Consider the following 18,355-nt stretch of genomic DNA (forward strand, 5'->3'; position numbering starts at 1 on the left):
AAAAAAAAAAAAAAAAAAAAAAAAAACTGTGATAGCATAATAAAAGCTTCTTTATTAAAGTATTATACATCCAACAGTGCGTCTAATAACTGCCATAACTTTAAAGTTGTGACAAGTGTAAACTGCTTTTTCAGATAGCTCTACAACTGTGATGTAAGGGTAAAAACAGCTGTGATTCCTACTGGTGACCAAGGTACAGGTGTTTGCTAAGATAACTGTGCTGCATTGCCTACAACCAAGTGGAAGACATGCTAAACTCCAGCTAAGGTTAATGAAAATAAAAATGCAATTTCCCCCATCTAAGTTCACGGATGGACTCCCTGAATTCTATCCACAGACCCCAGGTTAAGAACTTCTGTGGCTAGAGAGATGTCAGCACGAGGCCCATAATAATGAAACCACCCACTGCTGCCACATCAGCCTTTCTGCAATTTCCCCCAGAAACTAGTTTGGCCCCAGGCTCACCAACAAACTGACAGACCCAGATTCAACCCCCTCGGGGTTACTGACCCCTCTCCCATGGTCCCTGCTCCCTTCAGGGTGCAGTGGCAAGTACAGACAACTGCTGGAGTGGGAGCACTGAGTCCGAATCAAAATAATCCCACACTCTCAACTGTACAGTTCTGATGTCTGGTGAAACCACCTACACAGAGGCTGACCCTGTGACACTCCTGCGCCCCATACCCTTCAGGCGCCCAGAGCAGACTGCTAATCACACTTCTGAGGCTCAGGAGTCTGAGTCTACTTGCTGTCCTATTACGGAACCTAAGACACTGGGAGCACCTTCAGGGAATGAAGCTCACAACGCACAGACTCGATTGAGCTTTTATCCTACGGGTCTAAGTGGAAGCACTCATATGCCCTACCCTGGCTCACCCGACTCTGATCCATCTCACCCATTGAGACCAGAGGCAAATTTCAAAACCAGGGCCCCAACCTCCCCCAGCCCCCAGCTCTGTTCCATGGCTCCTGCCGGCCAGGCACACACTCACCTAGCAGCTATTCCTCCAATACCTGCTGGAGTGTCCTACTCAGGCCAAGTCAGAGTCCCCCTCTCCCCTTCCTAGTATGTCGCATGTGACTCTTTCAGAGCCCCGATCATGGAGGGCCTCATACTACAGTTAACAGCTTCTGCCTCGGTCTCCCACAGTAGACATGAGCCCCCAGGCTTCTGAGTTGAACACATCTGGGTTCAAATCCACCATATACTAGGTTGCACAGCCCCAGTTCTGTTTCTGAGCCTCAGTTCACCTACCAGTAAACAGGAATGAATGATGATACCTAGCTCATATTCAACTGCAGCATGGAGGCCCTCAAAAAGACTAGGTTAGATCTCCCTGTAATTATACATCAGGGCAGGCACCGTATCTCCCTCATGTCCCCAGTGCCTACTACACCACCTGGCACATAACGTATGCTCAGAAATGCCAGAGGAAGAAAACGTGTGGTCCTTATCCCCCTATGTCTCATAGCCACTCTCCCTCCATTCCACATGGCTCCGAAACCACCGCTTCAAAGGGCTGGCCAGAGAGAAGACTATAAATCAAACAGCTATGCAAACTCAAAACCACTCTTTTCCACATTAACTGGAGAGGTCGGGCTGCTGGCACTAGAGTCCATCTGCCACTGGCACACGGCCTTCAAGGGTGCTGCCTCTGGGTGTGATTCCTAAGATATCCCATTTGCACAAGACTCTGGCCATCAAAGGCCAGCATGGAGATGAGCCCACCTGGCCTTCGCCTGAGCCGCGTTTGCACCTTCCCCAGCTCAGCTTCCCCACAACCTGCCTGCCCTTTTCAGCTTTGAGGCACCAGGTCCTCTGCTAAGCAAGCTCTTCCCGGTGACTCTCCACCTACAAGGATCAGCTCAGACACCCCTTCCTCCAGGAAGCCTTCCCCAAGCCCTCCAGCCCTTGCCCAGATCATATATTGTAGTTCTGATTTTTCACACTTGTCTGCTTCCCTCTTCAGGCTGGAAACTCTGGGAGGTTAGGGTCCAGCTGGTGTTCTTGGTCACCACCAGACCTCAGGAGCCAGCATAGCACCCAACACATGGGTTTTGGATTTTTTTTTTTTTTTTTTTAATAGTGATGGTCTTGCCATGTTGCCCAGGCTGGTCTCTAACTCCTAGGCTCAAGTGATCCTCTCGTGTCAGCTTCCCAAAGTGCTGGGATTACAGGCATGAGCCACCCCACTCCACCTGGTTTGCTATTTTAAAACCTTTGGTGAACGAATGAACACACAAGCACACAATACATTGTTCCAGACAGGCACACAAAGTTTATCAAATGGCAGTGAAAAAGAAACGCCAGCTGGGCAAGTGATGAGACAGGGGTCTGAATGTCTCAAAAGCCAGTGCAGCTTCCCTAGAAGGAGTGACTGGTTTCTTTTGTTAAAGGCCGGTAGAGATCCCCGCTAGACAGCCCAAAGCAGGCCCATGGGTAGGACTGCGCAGAACTTGAAGTGATTCTTCTCTGCACCCAGATAACCTGTGAACCCAGGTGGCTGTGCCTGAAACAAGGAAAAGGGAAGACACCCAGGGCATCACGACCCATCTGCTGGCAGGTCTGGTGTCCTGTCAGTTGCTATCTCCCAGAGCATGTTCAGAAACAACCTCTGCAGATTTGGGGCCTGCTGATGGAGCAGTTTGTCTTGTTCACCAAGGATGGAGGTGTCCTGAATGCAGCCACTCCCCGTCAGAGTGAAATCAGGCTGCTCTCACTTCTTGGAAAGTTGGTGGCAGTCACAGAAGCACCAAGAGGCTACTTTCCCAGACAAACCACAGTGGGGCCTGCAAGCCCCGCCCCAGGGGCCTACACGGGGACCTTTCATGGGTAGCGTCATTTTCTCTTAACCACAAAACCGCAGGATATAAATTTTTCGGAATAGACAAGCACCTGGGCTTTCAGGGATGGGACCAGCACCAAGAGGGAAAGAGTCATTAGGCCTCTAGTCACAGGGGAGTCCCTGGGCTGGAACCAGCATCTCCTACGCCCCAGTATTCTTTTGCTTAAAGAATGTACTATTGGCCCACCCCAACCCTGACCAGAGCCTGACTTACAGAAATAGAAGAGTATCAGGTCAGCCACAAACGGCTGGTGGGTACCACCAGACACTACACAGCAGGCACTCACTAAGCATCTGGAGCTGAAGGAGCTCAGCTCTGGTCCCAGCTCTGACATCTAAGATCAAAGATCTTGGGGAAATCCCCCATGGCTCAGCTTCAGTCTCACCACCTATAAAAAGAGTACCAGTTTATGGAGGTTGAGGCCAAGTGAGATGCCATATACAAAGTGCTTGAAACAAGCAAAGAACAAACCACGGGTCCTACGATTCCACCACTGGTTATTCCAACCATACCCGAGTCAGTGTGGCTCCATGAAGGACCTCCCTAACCCTAAAGTCCCTCAACACCATGCCCTCGGGTGAACACAGCCATGGGATCTAGCCTGTGAGCCTCATGTTCCCTAACTGTAAAATGGGGTTGATCTACCTCAAAAGGCTGTTGTGAAGACTTACATGAAGAAAATACGAATGTAAAATGTTCCGCAAAATGTGCAGAACACAGAAAACACTCTTACAGTGGCAGCGGACGCGGGTGGTGTTCTTCTCAGGCAAAGCCCTCAGGTGCTCTCTTATTACTTCCCTGGGCAATAGGGGAAGATATGGGTGGGAATCTGCCCATGTCAGAGATGGGACTAAGGAAGACCCTGAAATCTGGTGCTGACTTCAGGACAATGCTGGAGGGACCCATGAATCAGGTACATTTCTTCTAAAGGCAAGAGGGCCAAGACCTGTACCTACCCAGCTGATGCCAGGGAACCCAATCCAGCCCTCCTTTGAGCGCTCACCTCCAACCTCAGCACCAGAGGATGTGAATGACACTGGCTCCACTTGCCCAGAGGAACATCTGCACCCCTAACCTGGCATCCTGATTGGCCTCAGTGTCATCTGCCACCTCAGCTGCTCTGGTATGACTATGGCACAGGCCTCCCAAATGGAGGCTCCATGAGTATCACTTGGGTGGTGGCGAGGCTTGTCAGACATCCTTGGAGAGCGTGGGCCTGGCTGAGCAGATACGATGCCAAGGAGAAGCATGTGCCACTGAAAAAAGAGACTTCCGCAGGAAAAAGACACAGCCCCAGAATTGCGGGGATCCCCAGGACCATGGAGGCCTCACACCCCCGCCCTGCAGGTCCTTTCCTTGTCATACTTCCTTTACACTAAGCCTCAACCTGCCTCCCCATACCTGGTGCCCATGGGTCCTGGGTCCACCCTCCATGGTGCATCATGGGTATCCCAGGCAACCCACCCATGGGCCAGTCTGATTTGGGAGGCCAGGCTCCTCTGTGGCCACAGAACCAACCATCCCTTGGAGGCTGCCACCGTGGAGCTGGAGCAGTAGCTGCCCTGCCTCTAAAAGTCAGACCATTTAACACCAGCTAAAATGACAGTCTAGGCAGAAAGCTCCCACGGGCTTCCACAGGGTGGCTGGATAGGGGCAGGTCAGCCATTATGCTAGACTGGTTAGGCAGTGCAGCAGTGACAGGCAGACGACCCATGCCCCCTGTTTACCACCAGCACCTGTTCTGACTGGTCAGAGGCCATGCCTACCATTAGTTAGTGGTCCCATCCCCCCAGTGAGAAGCTTGGGTGTGGCAGCCAGGAGGCTCCACCCCTCACACCATCACACAACAGCTGTGTGGCAGGATCCAGATCACATCATCTCTTAGTCTCCTCCTCTGTAAAGCAGAAAAAATATTACAATACACGCCCCATAGCACTGCTGAGAATTCGCTGCCGACTCGTGTATGCAAAGTGTTTAGTCCAGAGTCCAGAACATATAAAGTGCTCATGAAATAGAATCCTGTTAGTGTTACTCCTGCTCAGCCTGCAGAATGACCTTGGCGAGGAGGAGCATGAAGACTTTTGGCAGGTGCTATTTGGATTATACCCCACCCAGGCTTTTTTGCACCTCTGCAAAAAATACCTCTTTCCAGACGACTGACTTTGCAAACAAAGTCAGCTCCACCCTAAAATTGCAGGGCCTGAGATGGGAAGGTCTCTTCTGTGGGCAGCTCTCAAACCCACGATCTTGGCTATGTAAGCAGCCAGATGCCAAACCTGTTAGAGGTTGTCACCCTAACCCTGACTCGGTCATTGGCTGCACAGGACCCGCTCAGTGGCCCAGGTCTTCATGTCTCAGAAGCAAGGGAGGAGCTTAAGTCTGTTGTGACAGATGTTAACATATAAATGAACAAACGATTCCAAGGCACAGGCTAAAATGTGCATCAGTTTCCCAGGTATAGTAGCAGGCTCCCTCAGTTAAAGAATCATGTCAATGCCCATTTGTCAAGCTCGTAGTATTAACAATGTCTTCCATTATGTGGTACCTCATCACTCCTCTGCCTGGATTGTCAGTGAAAATTCCAGAGGCTACGAATTAGAGTAGATCCCTGACAGCACAAGGGTGACTGGCATTCCCATCTTCACACAGCCCCAAAGCTGGCAATGTCCCTAAGGCACATCATTCCACAAAATATAGTCATGTCTCTCAAAGATGGCCCACCTCTCTTCCTTCACGCGACGTGGATGTTTCCAGTCACTTCCTGTGAAACTGAAGTTACTCTGATCCAAGACTACGTGCATGACCAAAGCCAAGATGGCAGCTACATCCTCTAGAATTTAAGTTATGCCATGGAGTCACAGTTGCGGCCTACACCAGGGCTACAGCGGGTGCTTATATTGCCTCCCAGATGGCGAAGAAGGTAACAGATCGACCCATACCTGCTGGGTACCATGGCTGGGGGCGCAACAGACTGCAGATTCTGGGAACGGCTGTTGTCTTGGCAGTGTCCAATCTATGAGCTTTGCCATAAGGAACGCATCTCTGTAGCAGCTGCCTCCAAGCTGCTTGCCGATATGGTGTATCAGTACAAAGGCATGGGGCTTCCATGGGTGCCATGATCTGTGGCTGGGATAAGAGAGGCCCTGGCCTCTACTACGTGGACAGTGAAGGGAACCAGATCTCAGGGGCCACCTTCTCTGTAGGTTCTGGCTCTGTGTATGCATATGGGGTCATGAATCAGTGCTATTCCTATGACCTGGAAGTGGAGCAGGCATATGATTTGACCTGTCAAGCCATCTACCAAGCCACCTACAGAGATGCCTATCAGAAGATGCAGTCAACCTCTATGCCATGTGGGAGGATGGCTGGATGTCTCCAGTGACAATGTATCTACATGAAAAGTATAGTGGCTCTACCCCCTGAAAGAAGGTGGATGCAGCTGCTTGTGTTTCTTGGGGTAACTGTCACTGGTAATATAGATACAGTGACCCATCCTCCATCCTGCTTATAGTGGAAGGGTCTTCATTGTATCAATACTTTTAAGCTCTGTCACACTGACCTCTATGTGTTACCAGTCATTAATGAGCTGCTGCAGAGGTGACTGTTGGTTGTACTTTCTTGGATGTTAACATTATGCTACTCACTAACCAAAAAAAAAAAAAACCCAAATACAGTCATGTATAACTGAAAACACCACAGGCACTTCCAGACTTCTGATGGGATATACTGTATACTCAACATGGAGTAAAGAAAAACAAAGCTATGTCGGGATGTGGGTGCTGAGCAGCCGCTGGGCTCACTCGCTGGCTCAGGGACGTCCACCCACATGCCTGCCATGGAATCCAGACTCAGTCCAATGACAAGTCACTGCTTATCCTTTATGGTCACTCGCAAATCATGAAACCACGCATGGGAAACCCCCAAGACTTAAAGGTGTACTTCATCATTCCCATCTTACAGTGAGGAAACCTAGGCACCAGCCTTTGTAACTTCCTTGAAGTATGTGGCTAAAGAAGGGATTCCAGCCTCAATCTAATGCTCTCTATGTCCCATATCACCTATCAAAATAATGACTCCTGCAACCCACACCCTAAGCTGTCTTGACTGGTACAAGCAGGATGGCAGTGGGCAGGGTCTACCTCTTTTGCGATCCAAAGCCCAAAATCCAACCATGCTTAGACTGTTCCAGGCACTGAAGCCTGTGAATAAGAGCCACAGGCTTGCCCACACCCTCTAAATGTATCCAGCTACCCAACTGGGCCACCACCTCTTGTCCTGACTTGAAATAATCTACCCTCTGGGCTGTACCCCACCCCTGGCTCTAAGCCAGCACTAACTTCATTAAAACTAGCCACCATTCTGCCTATAACCTGAGGCCATCCCTTTTAAGAAGGTCCTAGCATACTTTACTGAGTGACATGAAGCAGCTGGACAGCCACTCCACTCGTCCATCACTGCCTTTCATTTTATTTAGTCCTCCGGTGGCAGGAGCAGTTGTGGGCCAGCTTCTAGCTCACCAGCACCCACAAGACCCTGACTCCCTCCTCCTCAGTAGGCAGCACCAGACTCTCACGTGGGTGCCCACAGCAGACTTTGCTCCTGTCAAGTCCCTGACTATGCCATCCCGAACTTCAGGACACCACCAGAGCCCTGGCGACTTACTCCAGCCTTCCCTGCAGTGGTCCCTGAAGCTGCTGCTCCTCCACCATTGGCCCGCTCTGTCCATGCTTTGGGGATGCTCCCCTTACATCTTCCACCTCCTCCCCAAAGCTGGAGTACGTTTCTGAGGACTTCCTGCCAACCCAGCCAGCTAAGCAGTCTAGCCTGGCTGCCATGGCCAACTTGTTGCAAAATGATTTCTGAGAATGTAAGGAGGCCTCTGGAGGTTGTGATACAGCTGATAGTTCCACGCACAGGCACAGAGCCTGTGAACTCAGCTCTGAGGGCAACAGAGGCAGCCCTTGGCTCCCGGCACTGCCCAACCCTCAAGGGCACCCAGGGCGCTGACATTCACAGGCAAGGGGCAGAGCAGGAGAGGCGCAGAGGGAAAAGCGGGGCGAGGAGAGAAGAAAGTACAAGTGACCTCAATCCTTGAGCTGGGCATATGCAACAGCCAGTCCTCGCCTGGCCCAGCCCACACCCGCACTCTCCTGGGGAAGCTGCCAGGCTTCATTTGTGCAGAGACAACCTCCCCGCCAAGCCTCCCACCAGCAATCCTGCCTTGACGTCAAACTCAGAGTCGGGGAACTTCAAACACAAACAAACAAGTCTAACCCAGACCACAAGTAGAGATGTTCCCAAGGAGGCCAGGGGTAAGAATGGCCACAGCTGGGAACTCAGGGCCTCCTGCCCTTCCCTCAGCTCCACTGGGAATGCAAAATCTGAGGACCCGACAACAAGCTGTAGACGGGAGGTTCAACCCCAGCCTGAGACAAAGCGAACTCACTGGTCTATGAGTATGGCTGCCTGCCTGTGGCTGGCTCAGCAGTGGGCGCAGGAGACCCTGAATGGAAGCACTGATGAGTCAGCTGCTCCATGCAACTAAGCACCCTCCTTAGATAAATCACCTGTTCCCACTGCTCCAGTACTATGCATGAGCAGTCAGGGAAAGAAGAGACTCTGTGGTCAAATGTGGGTTAAAAGCACCCATGACACTTTCTGGGAAATGCAGAGCTTGAGCTGGGCCAGGGTGAATGGCCAAGGGCCTGAGTTTTCTCAGCAACACCTGCTAGGCCATCTCATGCGCCACAGAGGTTGTGAGATGCAGCAGAACTTCAGAGGAAGGCATTTCCCTGACCTAATAGTCTAATACAGCTCCCACTTGCAAAGCCATGGTGAGTCAAAACACTGCTCTTCAGAAAGTAATTCTTTGAAAAGTCAGTAAATGATCTGTCTTGATCTGCCTTTCAAGTTTTCCTTCCTGCCTCAATTCAACACAACAACCCCCCAATACCTCATGTGCTCTCAGTACCAGCAGTCCTTTAGAGGCGGTGGGGACCAACAGGACTAAACCATGAGAAAGAAAGACGCCCATTTTACCCCCTCACTCTCCTGGGCTGAAGCAATTGCATAAGGGCAACAAAGAACTTCTGTCCATCAGCCAGTCATTCAACAACCAAACCTCTTCCCGATGCCGGGCACTGCTGGGCTCTCAGGACACGGCTGTAAGCGGCAGAGTTCATAATTTTCAGGAACCCACACAAATCGGATGAACAGATGTGTCTTTGCAGACACCTGACCGAGAGCTAGGAAAGGCAAAGCAGCAGACAGCAGGTGTGTCCCAGTCTGAGCGTCCGTGACACAGCAGACTGCTTGGTGCTGCTGCTGCGAGACTGAGGGGAGTGCTGGCCCAGGCGTCAGGAGCCACAGGTGTGGGGTTGCTCACAGACCAGATCCTTTATCAACACAGCCTGTGGCCCAGTTTAAACACACATTCCACGTGTTTGTCTGAAGGTCACCAGGCCCATAGGGCACAGCCAGGAGTTTACCCCTTAACTCAACCCCTCAATCACAACAAGTAATCCTGCAGTCTTCCTGACATTGCACACTGAAAGGGACCTGGGTGTGAATTACCAAGCAGGGCCTGTGGAAAAAGGCAGAGGCTGCACCTAATGACAAAGGTAGATTTCTGTCAATGGGCCAACCCCCTTAACTATCCTTAAGGCTTGTTCCTCAGGAAGCCACTGGAAGGGAGGGATGGGGAAGGTAAGGCACCTTAAACACTAACCTTTGTGTATCAGTTATGAGTAGGAGACTATGCCCAATGCTAGACAGATAAAGGGCTTCCTTTCCAGGGATGTGACTGTTGGCTTAGCAACTCAGGCCACCACAGAAAAGGACGAAGGGCTGGGCAGGGGCCAGGGGCCAGGGGCAAGGGCAGATGAGTGCCTCAGACACCAGACACTCATCAATGCAGCGTGAACTTCCCTGGAAGGACAAGGGGCACCTGAACTGCCACCCGCTGTGGAGCACCACGCTCACCTCCACCTAGTATCAGCTCCCAGCTTCTCCTGTGCTCACAGGACTCAGTTTTGTTCAGGGCAGTACTGTGCCTGGTGATGAACCGGTCTGACTCAGTGGTCTGCAGCCCGGTCTTCACATCACAGCCCACGAGCCTCAGCCTCAGCAAGTGTGACGTAATTGATCCAGGATGGGGTCCCCGCACGGCCACCATGACGATTCGGTCCCCACTTTCAGCTTCCCTTGAAGCTGTGACAGTTTTGGCCAATGAGGTATGAGGACTTGCCAGCTAGGGGACCTGCTAGGAAAGCATGGGACAGATCTTGGGTCTGCCCAGTACTCCCTGCCCGTTTTGAAGGTGGACAAGCTACAGCAGCCATCTTGCGACCATGAGGACGGCAAGAGCTGCCTGGAAAACCAGAGAAAGCATCCCTGTTCAGCTGCAAAACCAGCATGTGTGCCTCCCAACTCCAGGCCCACTGTAGGAGAAACATGATGGCCTATTACAGTCACATTTTCTGTTACTTGGAAACAAAAGTAGTTCTATTAAGTCCACATTATTCCAAATCTCCTTCTACAGCTAATGTTTCTAAGGCTGAGGCTTCCTGCTGGCTTCCAGAAAACCTACGACAGGAAAAAGAAGGTACCCCTCATTCTTCATGCCAGCCAAAAGCATTCTTCTAAAAGTCCTTAAATCTCAAAGAGCGGCTAATTTTTGTGAAGTGCAATTTATCAATCTCTCTCTCTCTCTCTCTCTCTGTGTGTGTGTGTGTGTGTGTGTGTGTGTGTGTGTGTGTGTGTGTGTGTTTCTTATTTAGGAGATATCTGTCAAGCCCACATTCACAAAGATGTCCTCCTGGGTTCTAGAAGTTTTATTGTTTTAGGTTTTTGTTTAGGTTTTTGATCCACATTGAGTCAACTTTTGTACTGTAGCGCTGGACAAGAATATGTCCACAACTGGACATATTCTTTTTAACTGGGCATTCCTTTGTACTATACATTCCACATTATCTCACCTAATACCTACATGAATCATGTGACTGGTACTTTTATTTATTTATTTATTTTGAGACAGCGTTTCACTCTTGTTGCCCAGGCTGAAGTACAGTGGCCCAATCTCGGCTCACTGCAACCTCTGCCTTCTGGGTTCATGCAATTCTCCTGCCTCAGCCTCCCGAGTGGCTGGGATTACAGATGCCCGCCACTGCGCTCGGCAAATTTTTTGTATTTTTAGTAGAGATGGGGGTTTCACCATGATGGCCAGGCTAGTCTCGAACTCCCAACCTCAGGCGATCCACCCATCTTGGCCTCCCAAAGTCCTGGGATTAACAGTGTGAGCCACTGCGCCTGGTCAGGTATTATTAGCCTCATTTTACAGATGAGAAAACTGAGGCTGACAGAGTTATAAATCCTTTAAAAAGGACCCTAGCATACTGAAAACCACATGCAGTACCTTAGAGTACCTTCAAGTCCATTACATAGGACCTGCAGTACAGACAGACATTTGCCACGAGCTAGAGATATGGAATTCTCATTTTACCCTGATACAGTTGATCCTGAGTATTTGGGAATACAACCCCCAGCTGCACCCCTGTACTTAGGAAGACACATGATGATTCAGTTTCCCGGAGTGCACAAGGTGAGGGTGGGGGTGAAGTGGGCGATGTAGGATCCTGCATTTGCTAGAGGAGAAGAATAAGTTGGGGAGCCCCTGCTCCTAGCAGTGTGTGGTGAGGGGTCTTCTTCCCCATTGGGCAGTCACAGGATCATCTGAGTCTACTATACGAGTGTAGACCACCACAGCAGATTGAAAATGGTCACAAAGTACGTGACACTCCTCCAATCTAGAAGTCTACTTCCTCTCCCCTTGAACCTGGGTTGATCTGTGGCTACTTTGTCCAACAGAGTACAGAGTGTCCTAGAGCTCTCACTGCTGTGATGGAGAGACCATAACAAGTGGCCCTGGGCCTGCCCCTGATGGAATGTTTCCCACCCGGGCACCAGGTGCATGAGCAGGCCCTTCTCAGACCCTCCAGACCAACAGCTGGTGCCACATTTTTTTGTTTCAGTCAGGGACCAGGATCAGTTCATGCAGGTCCTAGAAAGTTCCAGAAGGTCCTGGGATGCTACACCCAGGCATCTGCACTCAATCTTGCAGGCGTGGGGAGGGAAGAGAAGGAAAAAACGTGATCAGATTTGCATTTCTGAACAACTATCATTCTGGAAACCATAAGGGGAACAGATTCAAGTGGGTGTGGAAAAACCAGAGACAGGAAAATCAATTAAGAAGCACCACAATTCAGCAAATGATGAGACAAAAGGTAATTTAGTTAGTGGCACTGTGGGTGGAAAGGAAGGAGAAGACTCTAGAGCTGTTTTATTAGTGTTTTTACTATAAAGACATGACTTCCCTTCTTGCTTGTCCAGGGAACTTCTGGCACCCCAGCATACCTTTGGCAGGAAGCTGAAGCACTGAGTTTCTCCAGCAAATGAGCTGCCCAAGCAGAACCCTGTTTGTTGTTTGATTTACTAGGACTTGGTGCTTCTCAGGTAGAGGACCTTCGGCTGGAGATTCCACCCTCAAAGGGCACTCAGCGCACAGGCAGCACCAGCCCAGCTGTCTCTCACTTCAGTGCTGTGCCTGCCCTGTCTCCCAGGCAGAGGGGAACCTGTGCTTGCCAAGAGCACAAGCCACTGCTCCAACAGTACCATCTCCAACTCTTCCCCACAGCCCTGGAGATGGGTCAGACAGAAAGCAATCAGAGAGAGGCAGCATCTGCCATCGTGGCCAGACCCCTCAGGGCCCTCTCCAGTCCTCTGGGGATGCTGATTCTGTCTACCCGTCTCCATTCCATATGCAGGACAGGAAGCATACCATCCCCTAAAGGAGAGTGGGCCTAGGTGCTGCTCCTGGCAAGACAGAGAGGGAGATGTAATTATTTTAATTAAATAATTATTTAATTAAATAATTAAATCTGATTAAAATGCTCATTTTAATCAGAAAGACCATGGACATCAGAGTCAGACAGACCCAAGTTCGAATCTCACCCCTGACTCTTAAGGGCCCATGGGCAATTGAATGTCTGAGCCTTTACTTCCTCTACTATAAATGAGGGGCAAAGATCAGCCTCAAAAGATCGCTGTGAAGACGAAATATGACACAGCAGCTGGCATGCTGCGAGCTCCCAGCAAAGATTTCTTCCCATCTTCCTTCACTGCAATCTTAATCTTAACATCAAAGCTGTGCCTTTGACAGCTGATAGAAAAACCAGGACGGGGGAGAGTGCAGAAGGCAAGCGTCCAGATGAAGGATCACGACTGTGGATCTGTCAGTGTATCTGCAAGCTTCCCATGGAACAAGGAGAGCAACCGGCTGTGGAAAGAAGCTCTGTGCATGAGGGCAGAGCAGCACTCACACCCTTTTAACAAACCACCTGTACCAGAGGCCCAAGGAACATCTCTGACACCAAACCACCACGCTGAGTTTCAATGAGACCAGAATTACCCCTAGTGACAAGACCATCCATTCTTTCTGTTGAGCACACCAACGTGATGCTTGTGTACCTTACGGATACTTGGTCACAGCACCTCACACTCTGTCACAGCACTGCAGAGTTTACAGAGCGCTCTGGCAAGACAGCACCTCATCTGATCCTCACTGCAAACCAAGGCTCAGAGGTAAAGGATCATGGCCAAGGCCACACACCATCCTATGTTGCAGCACCAGCTTCACAACCACTGCCCACCCCCACTCCCATCCAGGAAAGCATGATTTCAAAATTATAGATTAAAACCAAGCACCCTTGAAACACTGAGTACCACCCAGGGTCACTCCCAGCTGTGACCCCAGGGACATCTCAGATGCCTCTCTGGGAAGAAAGGCCTGACAAGGACATCCACATAATTTTCCTAAGCAATCTGAGAAGGTCACTGGTGAGCCACAGCCACCTCCACTGACCATCTTCAAAGCTCTTTTCCTAAGGGACCATTTTGTCTTGTCAGAGGAAGGAGATACGAGATGTAGGGGAAGTAAAAATCAGACCTGAAACCCAGGAATGAAACTGCAGCAGGGTTCAGGTGACATCAGCTCTGGGAGGGAGAAAGAAGGCAAGACCACCCTCTCTAACAAGCAGTGACCAAAGACAACGCAGTTATCCCCCTAGGCCCGCCGCCACGCCCCCCCCCCCACCCCGCACCTCAGGCGACACAGCTGTAACTGGGCTCAAATCACCAGGGCTATCATTAGTGGGAGATGAGAAAGGGCTCAGGGGACAGGATGCCGCTGCTGTGTAATCCCAGGAATGCCAGCCAGGGGCAGTACAGTGATGGATGGTCAGGTACTCGGGCCTACAGGCCAACAGACCAGGGTTCAAATGCCAGCTCGGCCACTGACTAGTTGCTTTAACTTAGATTATTCAACCACTCTCCTCAGTTTCCTCATCTGTAAGATGGGGAAGAAGGATATATCTATCGCTTCCCACGAGGCCTGCTATGATAGATTAACACTCATTGTCAGCCATCTCTACCATGAAAATTCCAGTCTCTTGTAATCTTTGAAAGCAGTTAGTCTGACTTGTTTATTGTTTTAGTTTTTGGTTTTTTTGTTTTTTTTTTTTTTTTTTAGAATAAAGAGTAAGTTTATTAGGGAAGTAAAGGAATAGAAGAATGGCTACTCCAGAGGCAGAGCAGTTGCTTTAAGATTCTTAAACACATTCCTGGATGACTCCATCTACATGGCATGTCCCAAGCTACCCTGGTGTATTCCTTGAAAAGGGGCAAACGCAGACAAGGCCAGGCATGACTGGAACACACTCACCCTGAAAGGATAGCTTTCCTGGCCCTCCTTTATTCTCGGGAGGTCAAGAGCTAGCCACACCTGAGCCGAACTGTGCAACACGAACCTCTGAGCATGGTGCGTACAGAAGGAGGAGGCAAACCAGGACAAATACCAAGATGCACACAGCCCACAGAAGCAAGCTAAGGAGAGGCCTGGCCCACAGGCTGCAAGGAGAGCTATTCTCCAGACCTGGAGACATGCTGAAAACACATACACATGCACAGACACACACAGACACCTGCCACCCTGGACAAGCTCTAGCTGAGCAGAGTGGGGACGCATCTCAAAGAGAGGCAGTATGCTGCCAAGCTCCCAAGAAATCAACTGAGAACCCTTATTAAAGGAATTAGACAACGACAGCTCAACAAGGGTGACTATCATGTGCTAGACACTGCTTTCAGTGCTTTATGCGTACAGTCAGCCCTTAGGATCTGTGGGTTCCACATCCATAAATTCAACAGATCAGAAATCTTTTTTAAAAAATGGATGGTTGCATCTATACTAAGGTGGCTTGAGAATCTGTGGATTTTGGTATCCTAGGGGGTTCCTGGGACCAATCCCCTATGGATACCAAGGGACGGCTGAACGAACTCACTCAATCTCTGCAATGAACCTGTGAGAGATGCCCCAACATAACTATCCCCATTGTACAGAGGAGTAAATTGAGGACAAAGGGCAGTCCCACGTCATGTGGCTAGTAAATGGCAGAGCAGGAAACTGAACTCAGGAAGTTCAGCTGCTCAGCCCATGCTCTTCACTATCAGCTACATTACCTCCTTGAATGACAGACATTGAAGTGCCTATTGTTAGGCATCTTGGTACACATGTTCTCATTTATAAAGAAGGACCCAGAGGGTCAGAAAGCCAAGCCAAAGTCAACCAGCTGGTATGTGCCAGAACCAAGTTACACTCATAAGAGGCTGATACCCCATGCTGCCCCTCCAGGTTTCAGGCACCAGGTCTGACCTTCCACAGTTCAAAGGCTGACCTTTCCGACTGTGCTCCACCAGCAACAATGCAGATGGAGACATCACAGACACAGAGCACACGAATCCCATCAAGGACCCCGGGGGATGCTCCGCCACCTGATCAGGAGGAGCTCAGAACCTTCCAGAAGGCCTGTGGGAAAAGCAGCACTTGGGAGAGAGTCCACCAGCTTCAACCCCTTTGGTAGCACAGCCCTCTCCTCCACAGCAGCCTGTAAGCCTCATCCTACCCCTTGCCACCCACTGACACAAGAATCAGAGGGAGGCCTCCTGCTAGTGCTCCAGGCGCAAGGGCTCTGTATTTAGCTTTCTGATGTAACAGCTTTAAGTGGAGATGCACGCGCTCACTATTGCATAAGACCCGATTTCGCTCACAGACCTCAGGGCAAGTGAGGCTCGAGTGCTGCGGGCTGGAGCACAGGGTGGCCTCACAGAGCGGCCCAGATCTGAGAGCGCTCTGCCGTGCAGGACAGCACATTCCCAAGGAGGCCAGTTCTCCCACGGCCTGTTCCCAGGTGACCCAGCTACTGTAACCCTCCAGGTGGAGGACAGCTTACCTGCACCGAGAAAAACCAGGTAAACCCCACAGGGCTCTGCATCTCCTGACCTCTGGCCTTTGCAATCAGCCCCATCTAAGGACCATGTCAACCAGTGGGGATTACTGGTAGAACCAGGCCCGTCTTGAGATGTCTGAAATGCCTTTAAATTACAAAATCCTTGGATATTTGAAGATAAGATGGGCCTAAGTCATCTCACAGAAACAGATGAAAAACTGATGATGGGCTCAGCGTGGTGGCTTACACCTGTCATCTCAGCACTTCAGGAGACCAAGGCAGGTGGATCACGAAGTCAAGAGACCATCCTGGCCAGCATGGTGAAACCCCATCTCTACTAAAAATACAAAAATTAGCTGGGTGTGGTGGCATACACCTGTAGTCTCAACTACTCAGGAGGCTGAGGCAGTAGAATCACTTGAACCCAAAAGGCGGGGCTGCAGTGAGCCGAAATCCTGCCACTGCATGCCAGCTTGGTAACAGAGTGAAGGGAAAAAAAAAAAAAAAGAAAACAACAACCTGATGAGGAAGCTGAGGCCCAGAGAGGGAAAAACGGCTTAGTCCCAGTCACACAAAGTAGAAGGTAGTGCCAGGACAGTCCCCAGCTCTCCTGGTTCTGGTCCAGCATTCTTTCCCCCATACTGAATGGCAGAAGCCTGGGTTCAATGTGCTGTGAGAGAGTGGTCTAGCTGCTGACACTGGTTCCCTATGTTTATTTAGCAAACAGCAAACTGTTTTAAGAAGCATATAAAATGCTAACTCATTTCATCTGGCAGGTGGGTGTTATTACTATCCCTGCATGGGGGTGAAGGACAGAGAGAAAAGTAACTGTCTGGGGTGGGAGGTAAAGCCAGACAATATTATCCCGCCATCCAAACCCGAGCCTTGGGTGCCGTGGTGGCCTCTGTCACCACAGCCCCTCCGGGCACCGCTGGCTGTGTGTTCAAGTGCTCTGCAGAGCTCAACAGGACGCCCCAAGCAACTGCTCAGAGGAGCAGGGCTGAAGCCACCTCCCGAGCAGCGCACATCTCTGCAGCCCCAAAGGAGGGGTTCTCCCCCAACACTCGCCCACAGAACACAGGGGCCAGATGTGCCATGACGGATCTGAGTCTGGGACCAGGCAGAAAATGGACCCAAGTATTCACTATCCCCTTTCTAGAGATCTGCAGCGTGTGACCAGGGCCACCCCCTCAGCTTACTGTCAGGGGAAGAGGTTTGCCGGGCAGCCCCTCCAAAGGCGTGGCCTCCCCAACCACTATACCATCTGTAACTCAGGCCTGTGAATCAGAAGGGGGCAGCCCTGCAGGGCCAAGGCCATGACCCAGCAGGTGGGTCTCTGCACCTTTGTGCACGGCCTCCTCGAGGCTCAAGATCTTGAGTTTTCTTCCTGAAAAAGGAAGCCCTTTCTCAACATGTTGCTACACACGGATACTGAGAAACACAAACCGAGAGGCAAATGGGGCACTGGCCCCAAGGGAGAATGAAGCTAGGAAGGGCTGGTATGGGTCGGGCACCATGGTATGGGCCAGTCTGCAGCCAAAGAGACAAGGAAACGCCCAGCACAAACTTGTCCATCCCCACACTGTTTACAAGAGGGCCACAGTGCAAACAACCCACAGACCCAACAATAGAAGCACCGCTGAGGAGGTGATGGCGAAACTACTTACTAAACTATGACCAAGCCACTGAGCAGGTTTACAAAAACAGAGGATTTTTTTGTGTTATTTTACTGAGCGACAGGCAGGACAAAAAAAATCTGCAATGATGGATGCAACAACTACATAGGCAAAACTTCGCACACAAAGTCTTTGCCTGGAAAACACAATTGAAAGCAAACACAGCAGAAATGTCACCTGTGAGTGAGCTGATCTGAATGGCAAGGCTATAGGTAATCATTTTCTTCCTTCTACTTTTCTGTTTTCCAAATGTTCTGTAATTACCGTGTACTGATTTTATAAGGCGGCGAATGGTAATAACACATTTTAAAATGTCACAAGAGGAAAAGGGAGGGTGCTGGTGCTTCTCTACCAGCAAGGGGAAAGTTCCAGGAACCCACAGTGGACGTCCTATTTGGAGCAGATCCCTGCTCAGGCCTCCATGCCCAGCCTCACCACAAAGGTGAGGTTGCTGGTTACTCCATCGGCCCCACTGGGTCTTTTTTTTTTTTTTTT

The 18,355-nt window shown here is 50.4% G+C and overlaps 1 protein-coding gene and 1 pseudogene across 1 annotated transcript in view; one reads left to right on the forward strand and one right to left on the reverse strand.

The window, feature by feature from the left end:
- Positions 1-18,355, reverse strand: part of LOC108298158 (kinase suppressor of Ras 1-like) — a 176,880-nt gene that overhangs the window by 82,361 nt on the left and 76,164 nt on the right.
- Positions 5,741-7,837, forward strand: LOC108298160 (annotated as a pseudogene).

Source organism: Cebus imitator, unplaced genomic scaffold (genome assembly GCF_001604975.1).
Source record: "Cebus imitator isolate Cc_AM_T3 unplaced genomic scaffold, Cebus_imitator-1.0 Scaffold897, whole genome shotgun sequence".
Lineage (NCBI taxonomy): Eukaryota > Metazoa > Chordata > Mammalia > Primates > Cebidae > Cebus > Cebus imitator.